At 42.1% G+C, this 23,725-nt stretch overlaps 1 protein-coding gene across 1 annotated transcript in view; it reads left to right on the forward strand.

Moving 5' to 3' along the window:
* The first annotated feature begins 2,286 nt into the window (after positions 1–2,286).
* Positions 2,287–23,725, forward strand: part of LOC139266777 (hippocalcin-like protein 1) — a 69,989-nt gene continuing 48,550 nt past the window's right edge. The window contains exon 1 of the mRNA XM_070884371.1: positions 2,287–2,643. The gene's annotated coding sequence lies outside the window, so the exon portion shown is untranslated. The remainder of the gene's footprint in view (positions 2,644–23,725) is intronic.

Here is a 23,725-nt window from a genome sequence, read left to right on the forward strand (position 1 = left end):
GAGTACAGTCATACAATATACATATTGATCTGAGACTGGTACATACAAGTTATTTCTCCGCTCAAATGTATTAACCATGTCAAAGGCTGCACACATGAATGTTCATGCACACAGCAAACTCATCATCAAAACATCACTCCAGTGATGGACTTTGCTTATTTGACTACGAGCTTCAAGATTTCACATGCTGGCATATGTCCGAACCAAGGCAGGCAGGGGCTGGCATGTGGTAGAGGGTGTGTGAAACCACCCAGTGGGGGCAGTTTCACTCCTCTGGCTAAATGCATTTAGGAGCAAGGTCACCAATCTGACTCTTGAATTATACTCTTAAAACAAAAGCATAATACTGCAGACGTTGGAAATCTGAAATAAGAACAGAAAATGTTGGAAACTCTCAGCAGGTCAGGCACCATCTGTGGCGAGAGGAACAAGGTTACCGTTTCAGGTTGGTGACCTTTCATCAGAACCCCTGAATTATACTTCTGTTTTTGTAATCAACTGCTTTGCATTTTTACAAAAATGGAAATAAAATGCAGAGGTGCAAAGGTCTGGGGTGAGGTACAGAGCAATGGAAGTTGGGACATAAACCACAGTATGGAGCACATCCCCCTTACCCTCCACCAGCCCTTTATGCCCAATGGTATAACGACAAGACATTTCTGGAAATACAATAGTCTTTGTATTTGATCGAATACAATAGTCTTTGTATTTGCCCTGCATGAGTGATCTCGTATGTTTACCAAATATTACATAAGAATGGCTGATCTTCTGCCACAACGCCACCTTCCCACCCTATCCCCATCTCCCTTGATTCCCATAGTGTCCAAAAATCTATGCATCTCTATCTTGAATATACTCAGTGACTGAGCATTGACAGCCCTCTGGGTTTGAGAATTCCAAAGATTCACAGTCCTCTGAGTGAAGAAATCTCTAATCTTTGTCCATAATGGACGACCCCTTATCCTGAGACTATCACCCCGAGGTCTAGACTCCCCAGCCAGGGGAAACAGCCTGTTAAGCCCTCTAAGAACTTTTTACGTTTCAATGAGATCAGCTTCTAAAGTCAAGAGAACAGAGGCCCATTCTACTCAATCTCTGTTCATAGGACAACCCTCTCATCCCAGGAATCAATCTAAGAAAGACTTGGATTTTTTATAGCACCTTTCAGGACCACCAGACTTCTCAAAGCACTTTACAGCCAATGAAGTACTTTTGGAGTGTGGTCACTGTTGCAATGTAGGAAACTATGGAAACATTAATGACATGAATTGTTGGGACACCCAGTACATTGAACTGCTGCAAAATAGTTACCCTTTAAAAAAAATTGTAACTATTGTATTAGCGACCTGTATTGATTATGTATGGATAAGTGACTGTAGCTGAATAGGAGAAAAGAGATGATGATTTCGGTTTACTGGAAATAAGTACGCAAAAATTATGTATATTAGGAGAGTTCTGGTGTTAAAACTGCTCTACTGCCTGACTACGCTTGTAAAAACATGATTAAATCTCATGATCTACAGTTGTGAGAAATGTCATCTTACTTTAGATATTAAATAGCGAAAAATATCAAATTTACTTTGTTTCAGAAACATAACTTGATCGCTGCTCTCAGAAGTGACTTGCTATGTTTGCAGTCGAAACGCACCAATGCGTATCCCGTGACAAATTGCACAAGCACGTCCTCTGCAGGTTGCACTGTAAGCAGTTACAATCCAATTACCTTGTCCAAAAGCAGGATAGGTGAAAACTTCTGGTATAATACCGTTGAGGAGCCGCTCCTGTAATAATAATACAGTAAAGCAGAGCGGCAGCAAGAACGTTTATTTTTGAACAAAAATGCGTCTTGTAATTGTGTGGATTCGGTGCTCAAACAAAATATTTAACCTTCCTTCCCGTCCGACCTGGTTAAATGGATGATCTAATAAGAAAGACAGCGAGTGGTCAATTCAAAATATTGCGGCTATGAATCAATGGTGAAACTTGTGTAGATTTAAGGATCAAGTCAGGCCTGGCTTCACTTCCTGCCCCCTACAAACCAGGGACCCACTGGCATCTGCCAAATGAAAGAAGGGGGGAGGAGGAAGGAGTTGGATTGCTCAAGTGCTTTTATTTTGACGCATGAGAATATATGTGCATTCTCTTACTTTAAAAATAAAGAACAGGTTTTGTGTAATTGCAGTAGAGTATCTGTTGTGGGAGGACTGCGCCGTGATGAGTTGCAGTGTGCGGAGGCCTCCCCCCCCCCCCATCTCCTTCAGTGGGTGGAATGGCCCTTGAAAAAGGTTACATGGTAGTAGTGCGGCGGCTGCTAATCTGTGCCTGAAATGGAAACAGCTGGTGGAGCGCACAGCTCTCCCCGCGAGCAACTCCTGCTGTTTACTGGCACCACACTGCTGCCAGCTTTTGTTTTCTTCCACCGTACCGTATTAGACTAAAACCATTTGGCTTTGATATTTTAACGGTTCTTTTTTTTGGGGGGGGGGGGATTAAAGTTGTTTCTTCTATCGTTCTTTAGGGGTTTTTTCAAAGTAAATACTTTAAAATAAGACATTTGGGCGAAGAAAAATCTCGGACCAGCGGATCTACAAAGTAAAAGTGACGAAGAAAAAAGCTACTCGGAAGAGCCCTCTGGGGTAGACGGTGAGTGGAGAGTGTGTGTGAGAGGATCCGGGCGGCAGAGCCGGGGACAGTGTAACTATCTGACCTGTTATTGTAACCCGTAAATGTATCGCCGCTGCTCCACACACTGGCTGTCGGCGTGAAGGGCTGCGAGTGAGAAAAAGTGCAGAATGGCTCGGGGCGCTTGTTTTTAAACAAGCTTTCCTCCCCCCAGGAGCCGCATTCAAGTCACTTTACACTAAATTAATCGCAACACGCACCCACAAAACGTCGACAACGTTCTGCTCTTTTTTTTGTTGCAAACTTGTATTGTTTTTCAGGGGAGGAAGTGAATATTTAGGATTCACCGTTATTGAAAACGTGGATTAGCTCCACTCGGCGTAATTAAAAAAAAAATAAATAAACAACCGACTCCACGGTCATCAATGTTGTTACTCGAAACCTGAACTCTTAACTGTTTCCGAGCTGGGCGTTTGGGTTGGAGCAGCGGGTGTTCTAAATTCCTCTTTAAATGAAAATCTCTCGCTCGCTGACCGCTGTATTATCCATGTGGTGTTAACAATGGCACGCTTATTTGTTGTCGTGCACCTTTGGAATATCAGCGTCTAAATGTACATTTTTCCAGCTTTATTGGATATAACGCGATCTACTTTGCAGCAATCGGCAATGACCCAAAAAGTGGCATATGTTTAACAAAAACAGTATGGTGTACAATAAGCTCAACGTTTCCCTGACATTTACAAAAGTAATATCCTGATTTTAGTTGTTTAAGGTAATTTATCTTAAATAGTGGTCATGTAATTGTACTTAACGAATAGATACAACTCATTAATATTAATCCTAAAGATGTTCTGGATGGCGAAGCTGCTGTATGTTTAACATGCACTTTTATAACGGGTTTCACAAGATGACATACAGTAATCCATGAGTGAAATGAGTAATCCGTACAAAGCTTGCTGAGTGTAGCGGGCCTACGGCAGACGTACACTGTGAAGCACTGGTACAAGGCCTACGCTTCTAAGGGTCCAAACTGGGCATAAGATCCACTTGGTGAGGTTGAGGGAACTTGCTGGCGGTCTCTGCGTAGATTGTTAGAATAGCCAAGGATGTTGACACGTTCAGTGACACGAACCTCTGGTTCAAACAATGTTTCCAGGGTGTCCACTTCCAGTGTGGTTAACCGGTATGCAGTTTGCAAGTGATACTACTTCAGGAGCTCAAAACCGGCTATTTGGTTTTGTTTTAAGTGCTCAAAACCTGGTTGTGATAGGCAGCTCTTCTCCCATGTCATGAATGTCTACTTGTGCATTTTCTTTACAGTACTGGCTTGCTGAAGAAGATAGTTAGGTTGAATCTGATGCTACCCTACATCTTGCACCTCAGTCAGTGAATTCTCAAAGTCAACAAAGTAGGAAGTCTGACAGAAATTAGTAAACTTAACTGCAATTTGAATGAAATGTTTTCATATCTTCACACACTCCTTGGAAAATAATGGCAGGATTTGCAGATTGATTAACAGTCTCGATGGGCCACTTAAACGTGAACACTCTGTTTTTTTTTAAATACCAGATTATAGGGTGGTTAGTCCTCTAGGGCGGCAGGGTTTTATGAGATCCAACAACTCTTATGATGAGGGGGCCCAACTACAACACATACCCACTATATGTGTGTCACCTGCTGGATGTCAAATGAATGGAGACTGCACTTCGTTGCTGTATGATTTAGTTTTAGATGTGTAGTGTGGTGGTTCTCGATGGACAGTAAAATACTTGCTTTCTAGCTAGTTTCAAATCCCAGGATGGTCTAGAGTTCTTCGAAGCATAATTTTCAAATTTTGTGTTTTGGTATCCCAGCACTCCAAGGTCAGTTGCACCATAGACCAAATTAAAGCTTCCTCAACTGTATCCTTAAATGCCAACCTCAGAACAGTATCTTCTATTGGACTAGTGTGAATTTTTCCATTTCCCATACCAGCCACTCTTGCCTCTTTTAAACATTTAAGATTGGTGTAATTTTTTTTTCTCCCCATTCCACATTTTAAAGGGGTCTGTTCGAGCCGACTAATGCAGAAGAGGAATAGAACACAATATAATAGAGATGTGAAGCAAAAGTGGGGATTGGGCGCACAACTTGTTCATGCTTTTGAAAACCCATTTCCTACTTTGAGTTGTACCAATCTTTTTTGAAAAAGCAGCACCAAGTGACCCAGCCCCCTTGGCTGAAGGAGATTGCGTGACTGACCAATTGCATGATGATGGGGGGGCGAAGAGACAGTGAGAGATCCTATTAAGATAGAATTTAAACAATTCTTACAACAGGCCAGTTTTAAGTATTGTTTTATTAAAACTTATATTTTCAATTGCTGTGATATAAATGAATGAATAAATTGAAATATGCCACACTGATTCTGACCTCCAGTTATCTACTGAGCTCACTTGGAAATCAATTGCAGTGTACAGTCTCTCATTGCCTCCATATTGAAATCAAAGGAAAAAATAAATATTTGCTTTATCAAAGCAATCTAAACCTGCAAAGAAAAGTATTTCTGTCTATAATACAACATTTTCCAGGTGCAATTGTATGTTCATTTTGAGAGACTGCTTATAAATCAAGTGGTTTTATTATTTTTCAGCTAATTACCATATAGTATCTGAACTCGTGTAAAGCAGGTTCTTGCCGGCCTTAATACAAGCAAGATTCTTGCCCGACCATTTTTTCCAAATCAATTTATCCTTTTATTTTTAAGCCAGCGTGTATGGTTTGCACTTACTTGAAAATTGGCATATTTCACGGTGGTTGTAAGAATCCCTTTTGCAACTAAATGGAATGCCCACTATTTGACCATTTTGGTCCAAATATTTGAAGTGTGTAGCAAACCTAGTACTCATTTTGTAATGCAGTATTCATGAGAAATTTTGTAAGTCATGACTCAAATCTTCAGGTTTTTTAAAACCGTAAGTAGCTTTTATTTAGCTAAATAAATAGCTAAAATTAGATCTGTTATATAATGGATCACAAAGACAAAATAGAATTTACTATCCTTTGTGGACTTTAACTCAGCTGACCTAATCGTATAATTCTGAGAGTATTACACTAAGTTGGAGACACTTTTTCAAGTTATTATGTTTTAATTCAGTATCCATTATATTTTTTAAAATACTTTTAAAACTGCTCAATTCCTAAATGCTGCAACTAGTGGCTTCAACAATCCAAATGTCATTTTTTAATCTGTTGTTTATATGAAAATGGAATGTTAGCTAACTCTAATTTGAGCCCAGTTCTGAAGAATGAGAAGATTGCCTAAATTGTACACCAAAGTACACACAAAGATTTGGGTTTTATGGTGCAAGTTAATTCTTTGGGTATGGGGATTTTAGGGGTAAAACATCTCAACCAGAGATTGCACTAACAAGTGCCAGGTAATAACTATATCTCCAGCAAGAGAGAGTGTCTAACCACTGCCCCTTGACTTTCAATGACATTACCAACATTGAATCCCCCATCAACAACATCCTGGGGTTCACCATTGCCAAGAACCTTAACTGGACTAGCCACATAAATACTGTGGCTACAAGAGCAGGTCAGAAGCGAGGTATTCTGTGCTGAGTGTCTCACCTCCTGACCAATGTTCCCTTTATGCTGTGCAATATTTTGAATGGGCCAGGCATCCTCTTAAAGGGGCCGTGTACCCAAAATAAATTAAAAGGAACATTGCTCCTGACTTACCAAAGCATTTCTTCAAGGCACAAGTCAGGAATGTAATGGAATACTCTCCACTTTCCAACAACACTCTCTAGAAGCTTGACACCATCCAGGATAAAGCAGTCCGCTTGATTGGCACCCCATCTACCACTGTAAACATTCACTCCCTTCACCACCAGTGCACTGTGGCTGCAGTGTATACTATCTACCAGATGCACTGCAGCAACATGCCAAGGCTTCTTAGACAGCACCTCCTAAACCGTGACCTCTACCACCTAGAAGGACAAGCACAACAGGTGCGTGCGAACAACACCACCTCCAAGTCGCAAAACATCCTGACTTGGTAATATATCGATGTTCCTTCATCGTTGCTGGGTCCGAATCCTGGAGTTACCTCCCTAGCAGCACTGTGGGAGTATCTTCACCACATGGACTGCAGCGGTTCAAGAAGGCAACTCACCACCACCTTCTCCAGGGCAATTACAGATGGACAATAAATGCTGGCATTGCCAGCGATGCACACATCCCATAAATGAATTTAAAAAAAATTAGTAGATTAATAATTATAACTGCCTTTGGAGGTGAAAACCACTTATTAGCCTAAATCAAATTTTTGTGTTTCAAACCTTCATTAGAAGGTTCAGAACTTTTTGGATCTGGATATAAAATCTTTTTTATTTATATAACTGACATAAAATTCTCCTTTACTTATGGTTCCCCCGATAGTTAAACTATCCTGTGAGCTACTTGCCAACATTGCTCTGAGTCAGCAAGCTGGCCTGACCAGAGTGTCCTGGTGACTGCTTTTCTCCCTGTTTTCCCATATGCGGAGGTATTCAGCTGCTGCTACTAGACGACTCTTGACAGTGGAGATCAAAAACAGGAGATTACAGATGAAGATCCATGTCTAATATCACTGGTATCTGCAACAGTTAGCAAATGGCATGTTGGCCTTCATAGCGAGGGGATTTGAGTACAGGGGCAGGGAGGTGTTGCTACAGTTGTACAGGGCATTGGTGAGGCCACACCTGGAGTATTGTGTACAGTTTTGGTCTCCTAACCTGAGGAAGGACATTCTTGCTATTGAGGGAGTGCAGCGAAGGTTCACCAGACTGATTCCCGGGATGGCGGGACTGACCTATCAAGAAAGACTTGATCAACTGGGCTTGTATTCACTGGAGTTCAGAAGAATGAGAGGGGACCTCATAGAAACATTTAAAATTCTGACGGGGTTAGACAGGTTAGATGCTGGAAGAATGTTCCCAATGTTGGGGAAGTCCAGAACCAGAGGTCACAGTCTAAGGATAAGGGGTAAGCCATTTAGGACCGAGATGCGGAGGAACTTCTTCACCCAGAGAGTGGTGAACCTGTGGAATTCTCTACCACAGAAAGTTGTTGAGGCCAATTCACTAAATATATTCAAAAAGGAGTTAGATGAGGTCCTTACTACTAGGGGGATCAAGGGGTATGGCGAGAAAGCAGGAATGGGGTACTGAAGTTGAATGTTCAGCCATGAACTCATTGAATGGCGGTGCAGGCTAGAAGGGCCGAATGGCCTACTCCTGCACCTATTTTCTATGTTTCTATGTTATTAAAATTTGTCTTTTAAGCACTAAATGCTGAAACAGAGGGGTTTAAAAAATGTTTTTTCTCCTTTTGGACAATGCAACACCTCCAGCTCTGTTAAGTGATGTTTACATACCTTTCTTCATTTTGACTGTACACTACAATTGTCTGTAGTCAAAATGCTCCCTCTTGCCCCCTCAATAGGTGCCCCACCTGAATTTTATCAAAAATTAAATTGCAAAGTATTAATGGCCAAGTTAGAAAAACTAGATTTTTGTTTCGCTGTGGTAATCTCACATTTTTTTTTTGTCGCATGCTGGAATTATGATACCCCGAGGGATTGAGATTTCAAGCAGAATTTTCAATTTCATATCCTGAATGAGGAAAAAAAAAATCCTACCTTCAGGACATGTAGATTTTTTTAAAAAGTGATGAACTCCTGAGTGAAATGATCAGTCACATACTCTTTAGAGGAAATCATACAGGATAAATGGCAAGCTATAAACTCACATTTATTGGTTTTGAACAAATTGCTAATGTAAAACTATATGGCTAGGCTGTAATTTTAAAATTGTGCACTTCCATGGCAAATCCTGTTGCATTAGAACTTTGGGTGAGGAAGGAGTATCGTTCCCAGCAACAAAGTGAAAAAAGGAAAATGTAACTCTAAATTCGCTGGTTTACAAATTGCTCAATATTGGAGATGGAATTAAAACATTTTTAGCCCTTCCTAACATTTTTTTAATTTTAGTTTGCTGGTCTATGCTTAGTAACCAATACTTTGCCAAAATCTGTCAAATGTTTTCAACTTACCACCCTGGCATAAAACCAGTGTCCGTCCTTCATAGAAACCACCCAAATTTAATTTCCAGTTTCATTTACGTCTGGGCGACCAGTTTAAAATCTACCCAGCTATCTCTTCTTTATGGCATGGCAATTCAGATGTTGCAAATAGATCCTAACAGTGCATGTAACAACATTGCCAAAATTGTCATAGTTTTCATTTTGGAGATATGAGGAAATAGTTCATAAATAATTTTGATATTGCTTAAATACGTTTAGTACAATGTGAAACCAAGTGATGTGAAACATTGAAGTGTCGATGTGTTTTGCCATAGTAATGGAATATAGGCTTGTTTCCTATATCCGTGCTGGGACCCTAACTATTTACAATCTATATATTAACAACTTGGAAGAAGGGACTGAGTGTAACGTAGCCAAGTTTGCTGACTATACAAAGATGGGAGGAAAAGCAATGTGTGAGGAGGACACAAAATCTGCAAAATGACATAGATAGGCTAAGTGAGTGGGCAAAAATTTGGCAGATGGAGTTGGAAAGTGTGAGGTCATGCACTTTGGCAGAAAAAAAATCAAAGAGCAAGTTATTATTTAAATGGAGAAAGATTGCGAAGTGCTACAGTACAGCGGGACCTGGGAGTACTTGTGCATGAAACACACAAGGATAGTATGCAGGTACAGCAAGTGATCAGGAGGGCGAATGGTAACTTGGCCTTTATTGCAAAGGGGATGGCGTATAAAAGCAGGGAAGTCTTGCTACAGCTATACAGGATATTGGTGAGGCCACACCTGGAATACTGCTTGCAGTTTTGGTTTCCATATTTACAAAAGGATATACTTGCTTTGGAGGCAGTTCAGAGAAAGTTCACTATGTTGATTCTGGGGATGAGGGGGTTGACCTTATGAGGAAAGGTTGCGTAGGTTGAGCCTCTACTCATTGGAATTCAGAAGAATGAGAGGTGATGTTATCAAAACGTATAAGATTATGAGGCGGCTTGACAAGGTGGATGCAGAGAGTGTGTTTCCACTGATGGGGGAGACTAGAACTAGAGGGCATGATCTTAGAATAAGGGGCCGCCCACTTAAAACTGAGATGAGGAAAAAAAAATTCTCTCGGTGTTGTAAATCTGTGGAATTTGCTGCCTCCGAGCTGTGGAAGCTGAGACATTGAATAAATTTAAGACAGAAATAGACAGCTTCTTAAACGATAAGAGGATAAAGGGTTATGGGGAGTGGGCAGGGAAGTGGAGCTGAGTCCATGATCAGATCAGCCATAATCTTATTGAATGATGGAGCAGGTTCGAGGGGCCATATGGCCTACTCCTGCTATTTCTTATGTTCTTATGTCCTTGAATCCCATCGAGTGAGATCCAAATCTTGGCCATGCCATCAACAAAGGGCACTGAGCCAAGAGCAGGACTAGTTGCAGCAGTGGCTCTTGGATACCTCTGGAAACTGGCTGAAGAGGTGCTAGAAGATGGCCACCTATCCATCCTCTGGCTGGGGATTGGTTTGTGAGTGACACAAGAATATTGTGCAGGAAGAAGGTAATAATTAGTCGTCATTTATGCTTGTACATATAGTCCATAGAAATTAGAACTTCCTGCTAATTAAATACTATACAGGGTAGAGCTATTTTGTGTAGTCAGTTACATTTTTTGTAAAATTTGTGGTTTGTGATCAACTCGTGTTGATTGGTGGTGACTTGAAGGTATATAATGCTGAGAGGACTTAAAATATTTAACTTTGTACCTTTTTAGCTATCTTTGCTCAATAGAAAGTGTTAAAATGCACAGCATGTCTGTGAATATCTATAAAGAGCAAAGATAGAATAATTTGGGTGTAGACGCTTCAATACCATGTTTATAAGCAAGTACTAGTAATTGTTTTTCACAATGACTATTTAACGTTTCCAGTTAGTTGGTGTGATTTAAATTGAGTGATGAGAATGATCGCACTGACTCATTCAATGCAAACAGGACTTTTTCTCTCTTCAGTAGTCATGGTTGGTAGTATGAAGGGCATTCTCCTTTTCTTCTACCTGCACTGCCCCTCCCCACCCCCACAAATGCATAACTTGCTCCCAAGTCTAAACAAGCTGCTTCAACGTCAAACCTGCGTTGCTTCCAATGCAGCACAGTCTTAGCAACGCACTTGGGTATCTCCTTTTAAGTAGTGTATAATCAAAATGTGTAGTGGTTTCATAAAATGTAGATACAACTATATGTAGCAATAGCTTTGTAAAAATATGATTGTACTTTCTTGAGAAATCAACTTTTTAAAAAAAAAATTAAATCACATTAAGAAGCTTCCATTATGGGAAGGGAATCCAATCCTCAGTTTCTAGGAACAGTTGCAAGGCCATTTAATACAGTTCTGTTGCATTGCCACCAGCTACTCTCTACATTTGCATACAAGACTATACATTTATGCCCGTTTGTAGCTGTGTGGAGGGGGCTTGTCTTTTACTTGGGTCACATCCTTCCACAGATTTCCCTCGAGTGGAGCAAATTCTCCATAGACAAGCCCAGCAGTGCTGTTCAAGTACTTTATCATCTGTTGCTCTGCTCTATTTATTCAGTGCTCTGATATTTAAATGGAAACTCTCTATCCTGACTTCAGTCCCGGCTCCTCCTGCTGTTATAAGTGATGGGGGCTAGGTGTAAGGCGATGAAATTTTAAATCGGCAGTGAGAGCAAGGACTGAAGTTGGGAATGAGTTGACTTTTTTTAAATATTAGTGATAGCTGATGAGGTCAAATTGCTTGAAATGAGAAAGAACAAACACACTGCATTTGTGAGCAGCAAACAGTGTGAAGTTGAGCAGACAGAGTGGATAGAAACTTTGATAACCTTCTTAAAGTAGACTTTCTTTGTTTGTGGGAGCAGGAACGGAATAAAAATGTAGCTGGATTTTTTCAAGTTTTGTATGTTAGTGTTTTTGGTAGTTGTATCGATTAGTAAATGGGTTTCAATAATGTACAGCAGTTCCCACTTCCAGCTTTTTAATATACTAAGCTATTAAAATGTATTGGCTCTCTACAGTGGAACCTCGGATAACATTAAAATACAGACGCTTCATGACCATCCCAAATATTTTACATTATAAAAGATACAAGAGGCACTCAAACAACCGATAAATTATGTATATTAAGGACTATGGAGAGTCTTCAAAGTACTAAGCCTCTTTAATTAATGTATTTTACACCTTAAAACATGGAATAGGGTATCTTTCCTAAGGTCATGCTCTAAACTGAAAATAGTGCTCCAAATGAAGTCTGACTAGCGATGTGTGTGACAACAGCAATACTTTACTGCTTTTATATTGGCAATTACTTGTGAAAAATGCAGTATCCCAACAGCCTTTTGATCACTTTCTGAACAAGTAAACCAGCTTTTATAAGCGATAGCAGAGAGGGTGTGAGCAGGGGCGGATTAACCATGGGGTGGATGGGGCTGCAGCCCCAGGCCCACCAAAGAACTTGGGCCCACCAAATAAATGTAGGAGAGAAAATATAAGTCATCCCAAATAGGCTGAATAGAATAGACAATGAGAGGAAAATAAAGACCAAGGAAAATAAGAACATAAAAACATAAGAATTAGGAACAGGAGTAGGCTATCTAGCCCCTCGAGCCTGCTCCACCATTCAATAAGATCATGGCTGATCTGGCTGTGGACTCAGTTCCACTTACCCACCCGCTCCCCGTAACCCCTAATTCCCTTATTGGTTAAAAATCTATCTATCTGTGACTTGAATACATTCAATGAGCTAGCCTCAACTGCTTCCTTGGGCAGAGAATTCCACAGATTCACAACCCTCTGGGAGAAGAAATTCCTTCGCAACTCAGTTTTAAATTGGCTTCCCCGTATTTTGAGGCTGTGCCCCCTAGTTCTAGTCTCCCCGACCAGTGGAAACAACCTCTCTGCCTCTATCTTGTCTATCCCTTTCATGATTTTAAATGTTTCTATAAGATCACCCCTCATCCTTCTGAACTCCAACAAGTAAGGACCCAGTCTACTCAATCTATCATCATAAGATAACCCCCTCATCTCCGGAATCAGCCTAGTGAATCGTCTCTGTACCCCCTCCAAAGCTAGTATATCCTTCCTTAAGTAAGGTGACCAAAACTGCATGCAGTACTCCAGGTGCGGCCTTACCAATACTCTATACAGTTGCAACAGGACCTCCCTGCTTTTGTACTCCATCCCTCTCGCAATGAAGGCCAAGATTCCATTCGCCTTCCTGATTACCTGCTGCACCTGCAAACTAACTTTTTGGGATTCATGCACAAGGACCCTGTGCGGAGGGGAGCGGGTAGGTCCGAAGGCCTCCTCGTAGGACTGCTCCTGGGCACGGCCAAGGGTGCCATCAGCCGGTCCAGGCAGCGGGCGGTCGAGGGGGTCGTTCAACCTGACTGCCTGCCTCTCTTCCGCTCTTACATCCGGTCCAGGGTGTCCTTGGAGATGGAGCACGCGGTGTCCACCGGTACGCTCGCGGCCTTCCGCGAGAGGTGGGCACCGGAGGGACTGGAGTGCATCATCACGCCCGGCAACCAAATTTTAATTTGATTTTACGTTTTAAAGTTTAAGTTGTTTTAATTGCCGGTGCTTTTAGTGTCCCCTTCCCTTTTATAGGGGGCACCGGAGAAATTGTGATTTTAGTGCCCAAAAAAAAACAAAAAAAAAGAAAAACACAAAAAAAAAAAGGGGGGAAAAAAAGGGCCTTGAAAATGTCTGGAGTGTCACCCAGGTCGGGTGGCACCGTTTATTGTTTTTATGTTTTCACAGGTGAACTCAAAAGAGTTTCATGCACAAGGACCCTGTGCGGAGGGGAGCGGGTAGGTCCGAAGGCCTCCTCGTAGGACTGCTCCTGGGCACGGCCAAGGGTGCCATCAGCCGGTCCAGGCAGCGGGCGGTCGAGGGGGTCGTTCAACCTGACTGCCTGCCTCTCTTCCGCTCTTACATCCGGTCCAGGGTGTCCTTGGAGATGGAGCACGCGGTGTCCACCGGTACACTCGCGGCCTTCCGCGAGAGGTGGGCACCGGAGGGACTGGAGTGCATCATCACGCCCGGCAACCAAATTTTAATTTGATTTTACATTTTTTAAGTTTAATTTGTTTTAATTGCCGGTGCTTTTAGTGTCCCCCTCTCCTTTTATAGGGGGCACTGGAAAAAAGGAAAAATTTGATTTTAGTGCCCAAAAAAAAAAAACCACAAAAAAAAAAAGGGCCTTGTAAATGTCTTGTGTGTGTCATCCAGGTTGGGTGGCACGGATACATGTTTTATGTTTTCGCAGGTAAACTCAAAAGAGTTTCATGCACAAGGACACGGCCAAGGTTGCCATCAGCCGGTCCAGGCAGCGGGCGGTCGAGGGGGTCGTTCAACCTGACTGCCTGCCTCTCTTCCGCTCTTGCATCCGGTCCAGGGTGTCCTTGGAGATGGAGCACGCGGTGTCCACCGGTACGCTCGCGGCCTTCCGCGAGAGGTGGGCACCGGAGGGACTGGAGTGCATCATCACGCCCGGCAACCAAATTTTAATTTGATTTTACGTTTTAAAGTTTAATTTGTTTTAATTGCCGGTGCTTTTAGTGTTCCCCTCTCCTTTTATAGGGGGCACTGGAGGAAAAAATTTGATTTTAGTGCCCAAAAAAAACCCACAAAAAAAAAAGGAAAACGCAAAAAAAAGCACAAGACAAAAAAAAGGGGCCTTGTAAATGTCTGGTGTGTCATCCAGGTCAGGTGGCACCGATTTAATGTTTTATGTTTTCCAGATAAACTCCAAAAAGAGTTTCATGCACAAGGACTCCCAGGTCCCTCTGCACCTCAGCATGTTGTAATTTCTCCCCATTCAAATAATATTCCCTTTTACTGTTTTTTTTTTTTTTCCCCCATGGTGGATGACCTCTCACTTTCCGACATTGTATTCCATCTGCCAAACCTTAGCCCATTCGCTTAACCTATCCAAATCTCTTTGCAGCCTCTCTGTGTCATCTACACAATCCGCTTTCCCACTAATCTTAGTGTCATCTGCAAATAGATTCACTTATTTATATCTATATACAGAATTACCTATATACACTAATGTACCTATATACAGATCCGACTCTGTACTAAGCTGTTTTATTTAATGTTATTGAGAAATTTGCATATATGTATAGGAATCTAGTATTGCAATGTTACCAGAACCAGAATATATACCTACTTGATACATAATATTGTTGTGTCCTTAGATGCTGTAGTAATGACTCCACGAAGCAATGTGTTGTTCTTGAACTGTAGTGACCGTAGTCCTTTATTTGTTAACTCTAGAGTGAGGATCACACCTGGTGGCCTGCCTTTTATACTAGGTCAGGCACACCTGTACAGGTAACCTACAAGTTTCCCACTGCTGTGCCCTCTGGTGGCACATCTTGTGATAGTACAAACAGTAGCCATGTAGGATACATGACATTCATTGTTGAATATACTGGTCTATGTTTCCATACTCAGAATCATATACATAATGTAATGAAGATGAACAAACATAACTATAGGCCCATTTGGATCAGTTTGCATCAGGCCCTGGGTGCAAGCTACTCTCGGCCATGTGAGACCGATGCCAGAAATGGAGTGGTTTCAACTGTCCCTCCGATCTTCACTGGTGTCCTTTTCGGGAGGGGAGTGCTGGACTTATGCCTGGAGCGTAGTTTCAGCTACAGAGCTGAGATCGGGAAGCCCACCTGAGCGTAGATCCAGGATGAAGTCTCGTTGCTCCGTGACTTTACAATGCAAAGTTTCCCCCTTCACCTCGGAGTAGGCAACCTCCACGTTTCCAGTTTAGTGCCTGTTTTGCAAACTCACTATCGAAGTTTATTGGCCAAATGTTGGAAACAATCGAGCTGGGATTATAAAATGTGTGGCTGCTTACCTTCAGAGCTGTGTTAAATAAATAGCATGCGAGCACGGTAAACTGGATCCCACCAGTGGTCGTTCAGATTAAAAGGAAAGCTGGGTTGATGCCGAGGTATTGGTGAATCAATGGATAGATTGGCATTAGATAACTACATGTGGGGAGGCAGTTTATGGTCGGATCATGGGCATTCTTGAACTACGAATAGTTGATGCTAGTCCTCTAGGTGCCCATTATTCATGGTGTCACTATTTGCAAAAGTAATAGATTTGGACTTGACCTATTTGTTCCTTCCCTTTCACAGTCCTCTTCTAACTTGTCTTAATTTGCTCTTGTCAAAGGGGTTTCACCGACTGACTAACAATTATGATGAGTTACAGAAACATTGGGCCCAAATTTGCCCAGGAGTTGCACTGTTTTTTTTTTTTTGGAGCAACTTGATTTTTCTGGAGTATCTTAAAAATCCCCATTCTGCACATTTAATTTGCGCCAGTGTAAGTGAGTTAGTTAGGATTTTTAAAGTTTTTTTTCCCTAAAGGGGGTGTTACCAGCCACCTATGCCTGTTTTGGCCATTTAAGCCAGTTTGGACAGCTAATAGTTGCTCCAAACTAACTTAGGCCAGCGTATGTGGTCGCACAGAAAATCCTTGAGTTAAGAAATCAGTGCAGGTAGCCAGAAATGTGGGGGAAGCACAGGACCTTGCAAAGCACTAAACACTTTCACAACAACATTCATGAAGCATAAAAACCATCAATAATAAATTAAAAATTAATTAATAAATGAACTTATGTCCTACCTTCATACTCAGCCGGGGAAGTCAGTGGGTCGGGCTGGCCGGTGCGGGAGGCTACTTGGCTGGGGATAGGGGTGGGAAACCTCACCGGCGGGAGAACTCCGAGAACTCACCGGCAAGCCCTTCAGCCAGGGCTAAGGGCGGGAGAATGCACCGGCAAGCTGTTCGGCCTGAGCTAGGAATGGGAGAAGGCACCTATGCTTGTGTCCCTGGTTACCATGGCAGCCTGATCTTTTTGGCACAGATCAAGGCTCCAACCCTCTGGTTAGGCCACACCAAAATGAATAGATCCTAAGGAGAAACTTACAACACTTTTTGGCATACTTGGGCCACACAATCGGGCGTAACTCTTCAAGTACGCCAAAAAAGTACTTTGGGGAAAATTGAGCCCATTAATCTGAGCTTTTTAGATATGTATGCTGAGAATGAACATTTTCTGGTCTACTTTAAATTTGGAAAATTCATGGTTTCTATATTACTCGTCTTACAGCACTTCTCGGTTATTTTTTTGCTAAAATTAGAAAGGTGGGGAAGCGAAACTGGATGGTGTAATGGGTTTATGGTCTACTGACCTTTGCCTTCTGGGTACTGGATTTCATTGCATTCTAAACTGATGGGGGTGAAGGTTCTCTCTGATGCTTAAAAGGGTCCCAAGCAAATGAGCTTGGGTTGTCTTAACCCTGCTTCTCGTGAACATTAGGTCGACAGCTCAAAACTTCCCACAAATTTGGTAGACTCACTTAAACTATATGGTGGGTGTGGGAAATTTGAGTAGGGTTGAGTAAGGCAAGTTAGGAAAGAGCAAAAGGTGCATGTATTTAAATGTAGGCATACTATAACTGAATAGAGTAATACTGACGCTGCTTGAATCCCTGTCCTGATGAACAATAAATTCACCCAAAAGAGTAATCTAGAAACTTAAGTATTCTGCTCCTTTTTTTAGGGAGGCCCATAATAGAAATGGTAAAATTATATCTCTTATCTTATCTCTTACTGAATTTTTTAAGTCAGTGTTGCTTGAAGTACAAATCCAAGAAAAATATAGAATCCTGGAAATGTTGCAGTGCAATGGCTGCACTGGAATTGCCAACTCTCCAGGATTGTCCTGGAGTCTCCAGGATTTGGATTAATTTCCTGGGCACTGTTGTGAGCAACCTGGGAGAGAAATCATAAGGGTGTTTATTTAAAAAAAAAATAATTTCTCTTTGAATACTGTTCATTGTGGTGGTAGGGGGGAGCTGGGAGGGGGTGGGGGGACCGGTGGTGGGGGGCAGGGGGGAGGTGCATGGGGAGGGGGGGGGGGTGGTGTGGGGGGCTGGGGGGAGCGGGGGTGAGGGAGCAGGGTGGCTGGTTGTAGGCCTGAGGTCATGTAATGAAACCTCCAGGAATCCATCCAGCCAGAGTTGGTAACCCTAGGCTACATTACTGTAATTGATGAGGGAATCATTTCCTGGCATAAATAACATGAAACTGCTACATAAAATGCAATGTTTGGAAAAACATTTTAAAACCGCAAACTGCTTTTCAAGATGTAAGGCTTAATGTTATGAGACAGAAATCTTCTGGACACCATGAGAAAATCTTGCTTACTTTCGTACCCATGAAAACATCCAGGAAGTGCTGTAAATTGTGGTGTTGAATTTGTACCCTTGGTATTTTTAATCGCACTTGATACCATCTACATGTTCTCCATATTACTAGTCATTTATTAGCAGTTTTATGGTGGTTATGGAGCTGAATGTGTCCACAGGTAATGAAAATGAACCTAGATTTTTTTTTAAAAGAATAATTTTATAAAGTGAGAGAATTGTAAATAATTTATAACCGGGCAGAGATAACCACACCAATAGGATTTGCAGGGAAGAATTCAAGGACATTTTTGTTTTTATCTTGCCATATGTCAAGCATTCCAGTGTATGATTTGAATTTTTGTAAAATTGTGGGTTTTTTTTAAAGTCATTTGAGTCACTCAATACCAACAAAAATATTCAAACCTCCCACTTGTCTTTATATGATTATGGTCGTTGGGCTTTTAAGCATGTTAGGAAATTTATTTTGTGTGACTTGGATGTAGGAACAAATGAGTTAATATTTTGATACTTGGTTCAACTTGCCAAGATCTAATCAGCTGGCTCAGCCGTCACCTTTAATTTAAAGAAAGTGAAGAGACTGGTTGCCTAGCATGTATTGTGCCATAAAGTGGTAGCAGATAAATTCATGCCTTGCAAGTGCATCATAGGATTTCTCTGCATCCAATGAGCTTCGAGGTGCTTCTGGTGAATTTGGGGTAGAGGGATAGAGAAGTTGAGCGCTAGTTGACTCACTTCTGTAATTCATCGCGTATCTCCAGTTCCAGCTTTGGAGAGACTCGAATGCAGATCTGTTGTGTGTTTGGCAGGGTAATAATGTGTGCCATGCAGGGGGAGGGATTGAAGAAGCTAAAAGTGGTAACAAATAATTGGCTTGGTGGAGGAACCCTCCTGGAGGCTCACTTGAGCATAGCCAGTGAGTACCTGAGCCATGTGAAACATAAAGCACTATATTTCTGCCTGAGTTGGCTGATCTTGCCCAAGGTAGTATTGGGGCCAAAACAGTTGTTGATCGGCACACTTTGCGTAGGGAGGAGAACATTAGCTGGGGTTTTTTCTTATCGCTGTTGCGTGATCCCCTGCTAGAAGTGCACATGTGTAGTTCCACCGTCATAGAAGCCAATCATCAGCCAATTTGATTCACTCTACATGATATCAAGAGCGGCTGAGTGCATTGGATACAGCAAAGGCTAAGGGCTAAGGGGCCCGGGTACTGAAAACATTTGCTCCAGAACTAGCTGCGCAAACAGTACAGCTACAACACCAGTATCTACCTGAGAGTGGAACATTGCCCAGATATGTCCTGTCCACAAAAAGCAGGACAAATCCAATCCAGCCAATTATCGCCCCATCAGTCTACTCTCAATCATCAGCAATGTGATGGAAGGTGTCGTTGACAGTGCTATCAAGCGGCACTTACTCATCAATAACCTGCTCACTGATGCTCAGTTTGGGTTCTGACAGGACCACTTGGCTCCAGACCTCATTACAGCCTTGGTCCAAACATGGACAAAAGTGCTGAAATCCAGAGATGAGATGAGAGTGACTGCCCTTGACATCAAGGCAGCATTTGACTGGGTGTGGCATCAGGGAGCCCTAATAAAACTGAAGTCAATGGGAATCAGGGGGAAAACTCTTCACTGGCTGGTGCCATACCTAGCACAAAGGAAGTTGGTTGTGATTGTTTGAGACTAATCATCTCGGCCCCAGGACATCGCTGCAGGAGTTCCTCAGGGCAGTGTCCTAGGCCCAACCATCTTCAGCTAGTTCGTCAATGACCTTCCCTCCATCATAAGGTCAGAAGTGGAAATGTTCGCTGATGATTGCAATGTTCTATTCCATTCACAATTCCTTAGATAATGAAGCAGTCCATACCTGCATACAGCAAGACCTGGACAACATTCAGGCTTGGGCTGACAAGTGGCAAGTAACATTCATGCCACACAAATGCCAGGCAGTGACTATCTCCAACAAGCAAGTGTCTAAACACCGCCCCTTGACATTCAATGACATTACCATCGTTGAATCCCTCATCAACAACATCCTGGGGGTCACCAGTGACCAGAAACTTAACTGGACCAGCCACATAAATACTGTGGCTGCAAGAGCAGGTCAGAGGCTGGGTATTATATGGCGTGTCTCATCTCCTGACACCTCAAAATCCTTCCAACACCTACAAGGCACAAGTAAGGAGTGTAATGGAATACTCCCCACTTGCCTGGATGAGTGCAGCTCCAACAACAAGCTCGACACCATCCAGGACAAAGCAGCCCACTTGATTGGCACCCCATCCACCCTTGTAAACATTCACTCCCTGCACCACTGGCGCACCGTAGCTACAGTGTGTACCATCTACAAAATACACTGCAGCAACTCGCCAAGGCTTCTTCAGCATGTCCCAAACTTGTGCCCTCTGCCACCTTGAAGGACAAGGGCAGCAGGCATGTGGGAACATCAGCACCTGTAAGTTCCCCTCCAAGTCAAACACCATCCTGACTTGGAAACATATCACCGTTCCTTCATTGCTGGATCAAAATCCTGGAACTCTCTCCCTAACAGCACTATGGGAGTACCTTCATCACATGGACTACAGTAATTCAAGAAGGCGGCTCACCACCACCACCTTCTCGAGGGCAATTGGGGATGGGCAATAAATGCCGGCCTAGCCAGCGATGCCCACATCCCGTGAATAAATTTTTTAAAAAAGAAATGATTTATGCTCCCTTCAACTACAGATCAGGATTCACTGCTGAGGCTCATTCTTCAATAATGGTGCCTTGAGTGAGCTACTGGAGGTCAACTGGCACATGTGAAACTATCTGAGCACTGGATGAATGTATTCAGGTGGGGGGGGGGAAATGAGTCTGGAAAAAGGAAGAAAAAAATGCATTCACTTTTCCACTATTTGCCTGACTTGATTCTGGCAGAGCTCTGCTACTGAAAACTGCTTTACATGTGCATAGAGATTCACCTGCATGCACGAATAACTACTTTGACATTTTTGTACTTTATCGGAGTGGAGTAGAATAAAAAGCCACATCTAAGCACAATGGGAAAAACTTGGTTCAGACATTTCACTTTACTACTAATCACTATCATAGTTTATAAGCAGTAATTTTTCAGATGGATTTCCTTTATAATGCTCTGCTATTGGCTTGTCGTGCTCAGAGTGTGAATAAATCTGTTGAATGCTGGTCGAATGGTGTAATACTTCGACTTGTATTGACTGAAGTTGAAGTTTAGTGTACATTACTAGGGGTATAAATAAATCAGTGGAGGGAATAGTTCACGAGTGCATATTTACTTAGTCAACATTCTTGTGTTTTTGAATTGGCACTGTTGATGTGCATTGTCCTTGCATTGGGTTTTCATCCAAGTCTAAAAGTAGCTAATTTTGCTGTGTGCATTATCTTTTTAGTAAGTGTCTTTTTTCAGCCAAAACAATGCTTTGACTATCTAACACTTTTTTTTTTTATTTCTACGGAATAACCTAAAATGTTTCTTTAGCCTTTGGTGACAGCCGTGGGTAGCACACTCTCCTCTGAGTCAGAAGGTTGTGCGTTCAAATCCCATTTCAGGGACAAATCTAGGCTGACACTCCAGTGCAGTACTGAAGGAGTGCTGCACTGTTGGAGTGCTGACTTTCGGATGAGACGTTAAACCAAGGTCCCGTCTGCTCCCTCAGGTGGACGTAAAAGATCCTTTGTTGTCTTGGCCAATATTTATCACTCAATCAACATAACAAAAACAGATTATCTGTTCATTATTACATTGCTGTTTGAGAGAGCTTGCTGTGTGCAAATTGGTTGCTGTGTTTCTTACATTACAACAGTGACTACACTTCAAGAGTGCTTCATTGGCTGTAACGTGCTTTGAGACGTCCGGTGGTCATAAAAGGCGCTGTATAAATGCAAGTCCTTCTTTCTTAGTATATACATAAGAAATTTAAAAGACCAACTCAAGAAATGACAGTTGTGCAAGGTTACAATGTTTTTGAACTATTTCAGAAATATATTGAGCAAGGAAGTGATCTGTATATGAATTGAAATAGCAATTCTACTAATTCTATAAATGTAATTTTGTTGCCTATGTGTTAAGTTAGGTCCTTGGTTACACAGAGCCATTGCTGGTTTCAGTAAGAATGCAGAATGTCAATGTAGAATCTTTGCAGCTATATCGAGAGAGAGAATGTCCTCTTCTATAGATAAGATTTCTGAAGTTTATCTACATGGTACTGGGATTGATTTTAGTAAATTCTAGGGATTGATGGTATCTGATTTTAGTCAATTCTAGGGTTTTGAACTGCATTCAATGCACATTTGGCATTTTTTTAAGCTGTATAAAGATAATCCAATTGGAATTAAAAAATTTTGTGGCCCAGAAATTGTGGTCAGAGGCTTCCCGCAGGTGGATGCTGCTGACCTGAGAAATTTCTACGAATCTATGTGGTGGTCCCGGAGGTTCGGAGACTTCTGGTCCTGGCCCTCTATGTGAAGGCCTTCGTAGACGCACACATGTCCCAAGATCGTAAGGGTTTCATACGGGTCAATGGGATCATGTGGGCCGGCCTAACCGATCTGAGTAGGGGATCCCTATTCATACGTATGGTGGTTCCGTATGTACGGAACTCACTAAGTATGAATGGGAATACCCCCCAAAAACACATTGAAAATAGCGCTTTAAAAAACCCCATAACATTTCAAGTTAATAAAAATGGAATTTAATTAATTATTTAAAACAAAAATGTAATTTAAAAAAATAAATTTACATATTTTAAAAATAAACAGGATTTTAAATGTTTAAATTTTTTAAAATGTATTCTTCTGTACTTTAAAAGAATTTGAAGGGCCTTTGCTGGGCAGGAGTTGCCCAACTCTCTGCCCGCGGAGGCCCTTTACCTTCTCAAGTGTGCGATCTGTTAAAACAAATTTTTGACGGATCGCAAGTTTCGAATTTAGGTGCATGCGCTTCGCATACCTAAACCCGTAACTTGTGGGGATCCCACGGGCATGTACGAGGTGCACGATTTCAAGCTCTCTGTGTGGGCAATATAGAATGTTGTCAAAATGTCAAAAATGGAAGGAGAAGTAAATACACGGTCTAAAAGATCATAGAATTTTGGGAGCAACTGAATTACGTGTATAAGTACAATGTGTCCAAATCTCCCCTATCTTTTACGATCATCTATTGATCCCTCTGTCCAAATGCATCTCTAGCCATAAAAATGGCACCATCCCCGTTACAAATGCTAGTTGCCTGCTCTTGTGCTTGTTCGGAGGCTTTTCAAATTGCGAGCAGATTTGTAGGTGGAGCATTGGACTATGCAGGATTAGTCGAGGGGCATTGAGGGCCTGCATGCAGTAGACAACTGATGCCCAGTTTCGTACCCCTGGGAGATTATCAGATTTGGAATGTGTGTGGTGGAACAAAGGCAGAGTGCATTAAGTTTCTGCAGGGTTGCTCTGTTCCCTGGAGTGCTGTGTGTTGACGGGGAATGCTTGTGGCACTAAAGTCTCCTTCAGGACCTGCAAAGCTACATAATCAGAAATGGCTACCACTCCCTCAACATCTAGGTGGTCTGCGATGCCAGGGTGTTTATCTTGCATGTGAATACGCAGCAGGTTCCTGTTATGATGAATACATTGTGCACAACGGTCATTGCATGCATGCTTGGTGGGGGCCAGTGGAAGGATGAATGATCAGTGACTGCTTACCCCTTGCTGCCGTTGCTGATGGTGTTTTTTTGTGTCAAACAGACCAAAGCA

This window comes from Pristiophorus japonicus, chromosome 7 (assembly GCF_044704955.1).
Source record: "Pristiophorus japonicus isolate sPriJap1 chromosome 7, sPriJap1.hap1, whole genome shotgun sequence".
NCBI lineage: Eukaryota > Metazoa > Chordata > Chondrichthyes > Pristiophoridae > Pristiophorus > Pristiophorus japonicus.